At 43.6% G+C, this 12,908-nt stretch overlaps 1 protein-coding gene across 9 annotated transcripts in view; it reads right to left on the bottom strand.

The window, feature by feature from the left end:
• Positions 1-12,908, bottom strand: part of CRACD (capping protein inhibiting regulator of actin dynamics) — a 142,666-nt gene that overhangs the window by 49,100 nt on the left and 80,658 nt on the right. The gene's annotated exons all lie outside the window — the stretch shown is intronic.

Genomic DNA, 12,908 nt, shown 5'->3' with positions numbered 1-12,908 from the left:
TGTTCTTTTTAAAATAACTCAGGGTATCCACTACCATAAGCACTGCCCTGTTCAGCCCTGTGAGCATCTGCACAAATGTCTTTGTGTTTCAGGTCCCCAATGAAAAAGTCACCCTGTCTCCCCTCGGCCCAGTCTGTTCTTGTAGGGCACAGAGATTCCCCGTGCAAACCGGGATTGGGACTTGCCTCCAGGCTTTCCCCCCACTCCACGGCTCGGTACATCCATTTCTGTGAGTCCCCAGAGCTGCTCGTTATTGCTGGTACACTTGCATTCGGAGCCGGGAGCAGCGCTCCCCGCAGAGGTGTCTCCACTCCTCCAGGAAAGGGAAACAAATTGCTTGGGAGCAAGGAGGAGGAGGGCAGGCTCTGCTCTGCTTAACCGCCTTCCCATGTTTTAAAATAGGCACGATCTCCTGTGCCTAATGTGGTTCATCAGATTTCACAGGGAAAGTTGGTTTCTGGACATCTTCTGCCTCCGTGACCTGCCCTCAGTCCATGGCCCTCTCTTCCACAGGCAGCTGAAAAGAAAGCTGGGGTTGATAGATGGACACAGTCCAGATAGACAGAGCAGAGACGAACACCAAAGAGCTCGATGAAACATTTAAGATAACACAAAAAGGGAATAAAGATCAACATAAATATAGACTGATGCTCAGATTCAATAATGTAACTTCCCAGCAGTGAGTTCAACTCGCTTAGCGATAGCACACAACGCTCGTAAAGCGGGCAGTATGCAATAGTCCTATGCTGACAGAGATAAGATAATATGACCAGAGATTAAATCAATACCTGAGGAACATTAAATGAAAACAAGATTGAGAGGGATCAAAGGTGACAAATTGGTGCAGCCACAGTCGTCTCATGAAACACCTAGGCAAAGCGAAGGAAAAATAGCATGCCAACGCTTGCCTGTTTCTCCAAGAGTATCAAGTGATCTTATAAGAGGTACTATTTCTTGCAAGCCTTGTCCCACAGAGGAGATGAGGTATTCTTGGATTACCTGATATAAACTAGTAATGCTACCTAAAGTATCCATAACACAGCAAGAACCAATCTGACTTTCCAGAAACGTCTGTTTTCCTTTGCCACCTGCAAGGGAAATGCAGAAGAACGCAGAAGAAAAAGCATTTCCATAAAAAACAGCCCATTTGAAACCATATGTAGCAGAGGTAGTCAGCTGTTAGGAAATGCCTATGAATCAGCGTAATAGAGACTATTAACGTTCAAACACTGTGTAATAGACTTTAGCATCCAGAGCAAGGGAAGAGCTATTTCAACACCTCTTTTGACACAACAAGGAAGTAACAGGGAGAATAAAATTTTATTTTACACACTTCAAGGCAAAAGGACTTAACCTCCACTGCATGAGGATTGGCACAGTGGCCTTTAGTGGCAAGGAAGAGAGATATAAATGGAGAAGAGGAGTAAAGAGCAGTTTTAAAATATTTAGATGACATTAAACAGAAGAACTAGAGCCAGGTAAATACTGCTCTTTTCTACCTCTTCACTCACATTTACTCTGGCAAGCGTCTCACCTGCCCTCCCTTTTGAGCTCCTGTTTTGCCCATCTATAAATTAAAGCCTTCCTAGCCAGTCTTTCTATATCTGTGCTGGTTATTATTATTAAGGATCACAATGGGCGGTCCTAGAGGTCAGAAAGCCTTATGTTCCTCACCCAACCCTTCACTCCAACACCAACGTCCTGCCTCCTTAATCCATCCTGCTGCCCGCCTTGGGCGGCATCTCTGGGATGGAGAAGACACTGCGCTCCGAAAAATACGGCCAGCCCTAGAGCAGGCAGGTCAATTTGGGAACATGTGGGATGGATAGGCTGGGGATAGCGGGGACTCCCAGCAGGGATAACAGTGTGAGGACATCGGTACAAACTTCAGCAGCAAACGTTACTGGGGCCAGGGAGTTTCCTTCTTCTTTCCCAGCTTCCAGGGGGGAAGCCCCAGGTAGAGGTCACCCAGTGAGCAGTCAGGGGGTTTAAAACACCTCGGGATGCGCATCCTGAGGGCAGTGACAGCAGCTGGCGGAGTTCTTACATATAAGGACATTTGCAAAAGGGTTAAGTAAATGCGATAGATGTTATTGAGGTGCCGGGCTGCATTGCAGAACATATGGGATAAGATAAAACCTGCTTATAATAGCTCTGGGCTCAGTGATGCATGTGAGACTTTTAGAAAAGACGAGACCGCAATAGCTTCTGATTCACCAACAAAACATTCGTCCGTTATGTAACAGAAGGGAGAAAGTTTTATTTTACTAGGGCAAGACTTATTAACTAAAGTTATTCATGGAAGATCCTTTTGGTATGCTGGGTTTTACCGGAGGTTTCCAGATCTGCACTTGAGGTCAATGCAGTAAAGAGATGTTGGCTTGTTATTTCCTTCTCAGTGAAAAAAAAATCCGCAAAATGTGAGAATCCCTCAGCAGATCCATGGGACAATTCCTGTTTGAAAGCATTTAAAACCTGAACTACTGGCCAAGCTGCAGACGGAAGGATAAACTTCCCAAGGGCGAAGCAACTTTCCTGAGGCCCCGCTGCGGAGCGGTCCAAAGTCCAAGGACTACAACCCTCATCGGCCAAACACCTCCCCGCTGCCCCTCCCCGGCTGCTGGCGGTCACTGGTGCCTCCTCAGGGCTCGCCCGGGCTGCTGACAGGATCCTACACTCAAATCACTATTACTAAGATCATTCTTGCAGGGGATTGTGTTATCCAAACTGCTTTTTCTGCCCCTCCAGCCCCTAGAACAAGTCATACCACTTCCCATTTTTTTTCCACCGGTGAGAAAAGGAGCATTTCATCCTCACAGAAACTACTGGTTTACCATAGAAAATGTTAATTTTCACGAAGGGAGCGCAAAACTTTTAGACCAAACACCTTCAGTGATAAGACACGAGCGCTAACAGCATGCTGCTGATAAGATGAAGTTGGGAGGGATCCTGAACTCAAAGGAGAGTTGGAGTGCCGTGCCAGAAAGACTGGATGGCTGGAGGACTGGGATAACAGAAACGAGAGGCAATGCTGAAGTATTATGTACAAACTCGTTCATTTAGGGCATATTGCTGAGACGTTCTTCTAAAAACTTGGCCCTGATCAGGTAGAAAAGGAAGAGAAGACAGCCCTGGCCACACCAGCTGGTTACAGGATAATTAAAAGGCAGCACTGTGGCGCATCTACAAAAAAAAAAAGTACATCTCATCCTATGGAAAGGGCTCCTGGAACTGACAGGGATTGCTACCTGAGCAAGGGGGTGGAGAGCCAACTGGCTAATAAATCATTAGGCGCTAATAAACCAAGGCTGAAAGCCAGCGGGTACGTCCAAGATATTTTGAATTGGGGCTTGAAATTCTTTTCCTTCTTTCATAAGGGAAAAGAGCAAACATTGCTGAAGCATTTTGACACAGAACAAATTCATTCCTGAAAAAGGGTAATCTTATTAGATAAAAATGTCTTGTCGTGATGAAAAATACAATATTTCCGCTTTTTCTGCCTAACACAAACTGAAACCAGTACAGACACACTGCGACATACAGCAGCTGCAAGCACTGAAACTAGCAGTTTATGGAGCACTTTCAAAGCAGTGTCACTACTCAGAATAATAATAACCAATTAATGAAGAAAAACAGCAGATAAAATTTTTGTTTTGATTCATTGTGACTGGTAAGTGTAAAAGAATGGCTTTGAGTGATTTATTTTTTTTTTCATTTTTGCACAGTTTCAGTTTAATATACTTTAACAATGAAAAACATATAAATGATTTTTACCCTTGCAATTCAGATGAACTGACAAAGTTCACAAATTTTCACAAAATCACAAATTTTGATTTTATGAACTTACTTAGTCCCCAGACATAAGGAATATCCGGTTATTGGGTTGGAGGTTTTTTTGGAAACTACCAGTATTCCTTTTGAGTTAGAGCATCTCCACAGATGACAAGGAAAACTACCATGTATATTCTGTGCAGTAAAAACACATTTTAAGAAGTTCTGGCATAGTTCTACATGAAACTCTAGCCAGGGAAAAAAACAGAAACAAGGAAGTGATTACTTTATGCCCGTGTGTTCTTTTTCAAAGTTCTAAGTGATAAAGCGATAGAGAAAAGCCAAGATTAAAAGGGATCTTATTCCAAGCAAAGTATCAGTCACCACAGTGGAAACGTTATTTTAATAATTCCCTCATTAAATTTGATAAAGGTAAGGCTGAACAGGAGGCAGTAAATCCATCTCCCCTCTCCAAATTTAGGGAATTGGAATCTCAGAACCATCTCTAAACTTTTCAAGGAGTCAAAAAGCCACATATTTGAGTGACCTGGAAGCCAAGTCAAATCTAAACTCAGGCTCAATATGTCCAAAAGAGCTAAACCAGTTGTGACCATCTCTGATTTCACAGAATTAAAATCATGCTGTTGTGGTTTACAGCTGGGTAGGAAAGTAAAGCAAATCAACTATTTGTTAAGAAAAGAGTTGTATCAACCATGGCATTCAGAAATCCTACAGCCAATTTTGGTAAAAAAGCAAAGACCAAAATGAATGTTTGCATGGCAAAAACCACAGTGAAGAGAAATAGGGGGCTGGGAAGGGTTTTGTTTAGTTTGTTTTTTTTTTTTCTGAAGAAAACCAAACCTCAACCACCTTATTCTGTTAGGCAAGGTAGTTAGAAGGAACTGTGGCACTCATTCCCCAGGCTAGCCTATTGCCAAAACATCGTGGGAAATAACATCAGTCAGCAGCACGAGGGGTGAAGAACCTGCTTTGCGTTTCCCTCCAAAGCCTGGAAATGCCATGCTCCTGTAAGGAGCCGCTTCTTCTGCTGGAGGTCTGCAGAGCCAGGGCAGGAGGACACCTTCACCTCCTCACGGCTCCTCCTCTGCCTTCCTGCTGCATGCTCTCCTTCCCCAACCACTCCTGCAGGCTCACTTAGTCCTTCTGATAAACAAATCCTCTTTGCACTAATTGACATTAATTGTGGCCAGATTAAGACTCGGGACAGCTGGCTTGAATCTGTGAGCTTGCCTATTTATCCAACATCTGTTTTTCCCACTCCCTGAGCTGCTTTCACTATGGACATTGACCACAAGCCCAGATTAACCCCCTCCTCAGGATCAGCAGACACTAAACCGAGACATTCCCTATTCTGCTGTCCAGGGACAAGATTTGCCTCCTGGGCACACAAGCAAGAGATTCAGCTGAGGATCCTCATAGTAATGAAATATGCCAGACCTGGGTAGATCCTCACTGTGAGTTTACAACTTACTTCACGCGCAGCTTACAAGTCCTCCCGCTCCTCTGCATCTGGAGAGGTACTTTGAAAGCTGGAGAGGGACTTTTTACAAGGGCATGTAGTGGTAGGATAAGGGGTAATGGCTTTAAACTGGAAGAGGGGAGACGTAGATTAGATATTAGGAAGAAATTCTTTACTGTGAGGGTGGTCAGACACTGGAAGAGGTTGCCCAGAGAAGCTGTGGCTGCCCCATCCCTGGAGGTGTTCAAGGCCAGGCTGGATGGGGCTTTGAGCAGCCTGGTCTAGTGGGAGGTGTCCCTGCCCAGGGCAGGGGGTTGGAACTAAGGTCCCTTTAAGGTCCCTTCCAACCCAAACCATTTTATGATTCTATGATCTTCAGCATTGCAGCATCACCTCTGTGCTCCAGGGAGCACTCCACTTTTACCTGTCCTGCTGCCACAGGGCAGGTTTTTCCAGACCGCAGTGGATCTCCTGAGTGCCCAGGATAGGTGGCCATTTCCCCCTTTTTCTGAAATTGCTGATTTTTGTAACATAGACTACTATGGGCTTCAGGATGAAATTGGTATTACCAGCAATTTCAGTAGCAAGATTTTGAGCGGTGAAACAAACCATGGAGACAAAAATGCAAAATTGATCCTTAGCATTAATCACTAATTATACTAGTATTGTATTTCAAACTTCAAAGCATTTTACAAACCTTAACCTGTCACTCCTTATTCATCACCTGTCCCTACGTGGTAAGCAGGCTGAGCCACAAAGGCAAATTTCGAACAACTTCTTCACAGAGCAGAGTCAAAGACAGGACAGGGAACTCAGAATTGTACCGCATTTCCACATCCTCACCAGGGCCCTCAGCCCAGGTTGCCTTCTCCACCCGGGCCAAGAGCTGCCACAAGACGCACGTAAGACATTTTTGTTGCAGGAAGAGGACTGTAAGGGTTAGGGTTGAAGTTCTGGCAACTTTCTTAAACACTAGATCTGCTTTGGAAAAGCAGCTTAAAATTGACTCAATTCCTCATCTTGTCATCAACGTAATAAAATATACAGAATAAGAAGGTATTTCCCTGTTGCTGTTTATTAAGAGAGAAAGAAAAAGTCAGAACACACACCAAACCCAATACGATCATGTATTTTTGGTGGAGCACGTGCCATTTGGAGGCAACTGAAGAACTGAAGCGATCATTGTTTGCCTTTGTTTTCCAGAATTAAAACAGAGAAAGAGGACGTCACTGGAAACACTTATTGACTGGTAATCTCAGACAAATCTGATGAAATTTTCCAGCTTAGACTTCCCTATAAATATCCAAGAAATAAAACCCACTTGAATATTTTTCTTCTGGTCTTTGTAAAGCTAACGATATTAACTTCATAAAATACTCAATTAGATGTATTTTGACATTGATTTTATTTGGCTGACACTGAGTGTATGTATTAACATAAACCACTAACAAGTAGAAGCAGTGTTATTTTAAATGTCAGGCAAGTAGGATATCTGCAGGAATGCTACAAATAGAAATATCAAGAAAAGTTTCTTTATAAGTTCTGTACCATCAAAATGGAAAAAAATCTAAGCTACTGTTGTGATGCTAAGTGAAATCTCTCCCTATCCGTTCTATTTTATGATGATAGAAGAAAATTAATTACTCACGAAGAGGCAAATTTAAAGAGGAGAAGAGAAGCAAACATAGAGAGACGATACTCAAATGTTTACAAACCTAAATATTTTTAAAATATCTAAAATCTATCCCTGAACTTGGACAACCAGACATTTCCTTTTAAAATATATCTGGAAGAGAGAAAAAGAGGAAAAACTATTTCCTGTTTTCGTGCTGGTTCAGTTCCAGGCGAGGATTTGCCAGGCCAGGGTGTGAGTGATCACGCTAATCACACACCGTCTCACTGCGCTGAGATTACGAAGCATTATCACCACCGAACTGGTGAAATGCATCAAATTTAGCCACACAAGTTGGACATGATTAAACTTCACCGAGAAGGGAGATGGCGCTTTCTCTCCAACATCGCCTGCCCACGCGGGAATTTATTTACCATTTATGATGTCCCGGAACAATAGGGAACGGGGGGACTCAGGTGGCCGGGCCAAGCACGAGATTTCCTGTGCGGGTAAGGATGGTTAAACTTAACTACTGCCAAGGGAAATTAAGGCATTGTAGGTTCTAGGATATGACATCAACATGGACCCTAGAATGAAGAATATCCAGGTATGCTGTTTGTAAGCCTTGGAAGGACAGCGGGAGCGCAGGTTGTGTGTCTGTCGTACTCTGAGGGACTACAGCAGCCATAAGAGCCCAGGAGACCAGCCAAGTGCAACCTCTCCTGATGCAGCATTGCTCCAGAAGATGTCACTTGTCCAGGGTGCCCTCTGGCAGACTGGGTACCCTCCAGCTCTCCCGCTATAGCGACAAGAGCAAGAAACAGGAATTCTGCTGCCGGTACTGACTAATGCCAGGGCCTGAGTGTCCCAGCGTGGCTGGATGTGGGAGTCCGTTTCAGCAGCTCTGAGCGCTTGTTTCCCGGGTGCTGAAGCACATTTTGGATCCCTGCAAGCAGCTTGGTACAGGAGTTGGTACCCTGCCTGTCCAGTTACGGGAAGTTCAAAATGAGATTCAGGGGAAGCCCATGCTGATCAAACTGTATTTAGCTCCCTTCCTGAATGGTTTCTCTGGCGCCGTAGGCTTCCCACCGCCTTGCATAAAACACTCCTTCACCTGATACTTCGGCTCTACTTGTACAACTCAAGGCTCAAGAGCAATCACTGAAAAGAAATCCCAGAGACCAAACGTGGGAAAGGGTGGGGGCAGAGGAAAGAGGTGAGTACTCATCGAGTTTTAACCTTTTTCACTTGCCTCATATCTATTCTTAATTTATCTAGACTACAAGCACTCAGTATCTGAAACTATTTTTCCATCTCTGGAAAGCATCACCCAGGGATGCTTTACAGAGCAGTACATGTAAGGTTGGAAGAATCAAAACAGTACAAAAAAGCCAAAAGAAAAGTTTATAAAAATAATCAGTTTCCATTATGTGACCAACCAGCCTAAAGAGATGCACACATCTCTCTCCTTGGTGCATTTTGAAGCTGAGATACTGCAAAGCATCTCACAGCAAATCCAGGTTGTGATTCCTTAAGCCTTCCTCACACTATCGTTCCTGAAAGACCTGTCAAGTGTGAGTGTGGAAACGACAGTAGTTGTTGCTTTGCATTGTAAGCAGTCTTTTAAATCATGGCATAGAGGAGGGGAAAATTAATATTTATAGCCAAAAGTCCTAGGTGAAGAGAACAGTCATTCCAGTGCTCTGTGTTGGCCCTCCATCAGATCCCTAGATCCTCATACCAGGTTTTCTACTGCATTTTTGGAAAAATCCTGATGCTCTAAATGACTGTGCTAATCTTAATACTTCTTTAAACAGCAGAGCTAAAGCCCAAAAGCCATATGCACAGGAACACCCACCCAGGACAGTCAGAGGAAAGTACCATTTAATTTTGGTATGTGAAATGACAGCACTGTCAGTTATATGAAGGCAACTTTGCACAGTGCACAAGTTAAGCTCAGGCTTCTCCCACCCCTTCGTCCCCTCTTCTTCACTTTTTTAGACCAAGTCTTGCATACGGAAGAAAGAAAAACACCAGTCGCCAGTTGTGGGGCAGGAACACATTGTAATGCCAATGCAGAGTGACATTTTCTCCAGGATTTTTCATCAGAGGGTACATCTCAATCGCAGGAGAAACACCAGTTCCTCCTTTCCCTGCTTTTCTGCCATAAATTATTTGGAGCCAAACCACAAAACCGCAACCGCTCCGCATCAGAACAAAATAGGAGACAAGAGACGTGATTGTCCCTCCAAATCTTCTGGTTTTCAGTCTGGCTTGATTTATCAGCTTTTTTAAACCTGATGGTAGAGGCATGAAATATATGCCAGGATATGGATTGTTCACAATTCGTTTGCAGAAAACACTACTGTGGGCAAATGCAATTCTAGCTGCTTTGTTTAGTCACAGTTAATACTGTGGATATCTGCTCTCCGGCTGACTGACTCGCACAAACAGGTTTGAGTTTAAGTCTTTCAGACTGTAAACTGAAAATTAACTAGTGACAAATAATCTGCTGCTCTGCCTGAGAATTCACTGTTTTATTAACATTCCAACAAATGAAGATGAGCACAGACACTTATATTTCTGTACATGAAATTTATCGTGTACTTACATATTGCAGATCACTGATGAATCTGGAAAAAAAAAAAACCTTGGAAGAATACATACAGCTACCTGGCATTATATCTCCATATTCATTAATAGGAGGGCAGCTGCTACTTACTTGGAAGGTGTTAGTTCAGAAACCGCAGTCAAACATGTGACTAAAAGGTGTTCAAATAGGTGTATTTGATTTTGGTAAACAGATAAGGGTGTCACCCACATCGTATCCTAAAGCTCCAGGAACGGTAAGGCAATGCAGATAGTATCCGGATAACCACTTAACCAAAAAGTAGAAAATAAGAGAGCAGTGAGATTTCACTACTTTGTGACAAAAGTTATTCAAACTGCCTTTAAAAATACAATAATTTTTTTACTAAGTTCTCCCGAAAGCACAAGGAAACGTTTTCCCCAATTTTATTTAAATAAAATGTTTAGAGCAAAGTGGAAAGGGACACTGGACAGAAGCTGAAGCAGGGTATCTATCTGTAATTGTTCCTCCTGGAGGTGCCTTGGCGATGGGGACATCCATCCGTGGTACCTATCTGCCATCCTCGCTGGCTGGCGAGTCTTCCAGCCTGGCAGCGCTTGGGGCAGCAGGTTCCTGCATGGACACCACACGCGCTGCACATCACTGTAAAAGAGGCCAAAAGCCTCTCAACCAAAGGATCTGATATTTAACTGGGAGCAAGTAAGAGCACAGAAAGGATGGCTGTGAAAACTCGTGCAAGACCTTACGTCTCTGAGAAGGACGAGGGGAAGAAACATTAAATGTTTGTTTACTTATAGCATCTGCCACAAAGTACTGCCCGTAGAAAAGTCCTCAGAACCTCCAATGAAACAAACTCTCCCAAAGACAGCAGTGATGGAAGCACGGTGCTTCCTCACAGCACTCCAGGAACCCAGGCAGCAGCTCCAGAGACATCAGTCCTGGGTAAGCTATGCAGAGTCATCACCAGCATTACTTGGCCTCCAGCAGAACGAGCCCAGAATTGAAGGGGGAAGGGGGCTTATTTTGCTTTGTTTTATTAAAAATGAAAACATCTTAGGTTTTGTTTCAAGATCCACAGATGGGAAAAGCTGTAAGCCCCTCAAGATGCTGATGGGCAAGGGCACAGCCGCCGAGGCAGCCTCGCAGGACTCCACTGTCTTCTGCCGGAATGGGGTCTGTGCCAGAGCTAGTAAGTTTTGAGGACCTGACCTTGCTGTGAATAGCTGTGCTTCTCTGCCCTGCCCTCCTGGACCATGCCACCAGACTGGTAAGGTTTGTTTGTACCAGTTCTTCAGGATACCCCGAGCACCTTCTGCAGAGTCAGCCTCTCATTACCCTCCAGCACCTGAGCAGTCAACTGGGACAAACCCATCCACGGAGCAGCTGGTCATCCCCGCTGTAGGCTATATTGTGAAATGGGACAAGGCTAAAGAGGACACGTCATTTAGGGAAACAGCATTCCAGAATAAGAATTAAATGTAGTCTGCCATGGGAGAAGAAGAACGTGAAGAGATTGCATCTTTGGAACGAGGAGACAAGATTTTAATCTCACTATTTAATAAGACAGCAGTAAACTGGAGGACAGAAGTCTCCTAACTACACTGGGTCGAGATCTCTAATTAGTTCATGAAGTATTTTACTGCAAGTATAATTTTATAGGTGTAGCAAAGCAAAAGGCTCTGATTAATTGCAACTCATTAAGTGTAAGTTGTTTTGTAATTAGGAAAAATGAACGCAGGCATGGCAAGGCTGGTGGCAGACAAGAATTCCACCTCGCTGAGTGTCGCATTCCCAAGAGCAGCCAGTCTGCTCAAGGAGCAGAGGAGTCATTTCAAATTCAGTCCTGACCCATGGGGACAGGCCGACAGACCACACACTCCAACTTTTCTGAAAGAGAACTGGGAAGAAATCCCAGAAAACAAAGATAATGAACGCCTTTGCTACAAATGACTGGGTTAGACAATTAGTGGCTGTCTCCATCCATGAGCTATTAAAAATTCTTGTTCCGTGTATAAAAAGCATTGCTATCCTATCCAGAGTACTTGTGGATGTGTACATCACCCGTGTCCACGTTATTGTTTTTTAAGAGTTCTGCTTATACTTATGCAGAAGTAAGGTAAGTCGTACATAAATTGTACGCTTCCTAAGCGATCAGAAACAAAAAAAATATCCCAAGTACGATACCGCCACCAAGATTTTAATATGATAATAATTTCAAAATTGTCACTTCACCCATTTTGGGAGATAAAGTTTGCTGTGGGTGAAAGAGTTCAGAAACCATTGCACACACTAAGACAGAAAAGGGACTGAAAACAAAGGCAAAATAAAGCCCTAGCACAGAAGCACGTTCTGCAAACAAGACCTCCAAGGCATGAAAAATTACCATCACTCACCTCGGCTAGAAGGCTGGAAAACTGCAGATATTCTCTACCTTTCTACTTTTAATCCTATCCATTAAACACAGGTACCCTCCGAGAAACTAAATATATTTTAGCCAATCCTTTTTCTGTTAAAGGAGGCAGCGACCGTGGACACAGACTTCCCAGAATGGCAACTTTCAGAGAAGACTCGCATGACGTTGAATCAGGTTCATCCCCCACAGCTGGCTGCCAGGGATTTTTAAGTCTTTACAGTGGTACCATACAGTGATCGAACACAAAACCCAGCATAAGACAAGACAGCGATGCACCATGTCATTTGGTGATAATTGTTGTAGCAAATGGGTTTCTACAAAAGCAAGCACCAAATTTTGGGAAAGTCTGGTTCTGGAATTTGCAGCGCAGTTATGACTTAACTAATCATAACCAACACAAGTGTGAAAGCCACATGAGAAACAGAGTTTCCTTCCCACAATGCCACTGGTGAAGTTGCCTAGGAAAAGAAAACCAAAAACGCCTGAAAACTTCACACAAGTAAATTCTTTTCTTTGTACTGAATGGACACACTGTACTCCCACTCCTTCACAAGGGAAATTAAGAGCCTCTTTATATTTCAAGCCTACTCTATTTTTCTCAACAAAATACAAATGAAAGGCCCGTGTGAATTATTAACAGATGACAACAGAGAGCTAGCCAGGTATTTCAAACACTTGTGTCTCTTCTTCCTACACGAATTCCTCAACAGTGCATGCAAGTAAGTCTTCTTACTTCTTCCATCCTTTAAATCCGTAATTAGAGACGATTAAGTAACTTACTGAGAAGTAAAGGCTTTTTCACATTCCCTCCTCTCTCCTTGCTTTCCCTGGTAGAGCATTTGCCCTGATCGTCAGCGACAGAGGGACTTCATGCCTCGTTCTGAAGGGCAATTAGTGAATCAAGCGAGAGCCTTTTTCCCCTCTTAATACCTTTTCAGTAGGGTAAGATCATGTGGAACATCATGCAATCCAGGGGAAACAGAGACGCTATTTACTGCTGAACTGGAATAGGCAAATAATCAGGAAACCTGAAAACAGACTA

Source organism: Chroicocephalus ridibundus, chromosome 5 (assembly GCF_963924245.1).
Source record: "Chroicocephalus ridibundus chromosome 5, bChrRid1.1, whole genome shotgun sequence".
Taxonomy (NCBI): domain Eukaryota; kingdom Metazoa; phylum Chordata; class Aves; order Charadriiformes; family Laridae; genus Chroicocephalus; species Chroicocephalus ridibundus.
Note: the sequence above shows the minus strand (reverse complement) of the source record. Positions and strands in the feature narration are given on the sequence as shown.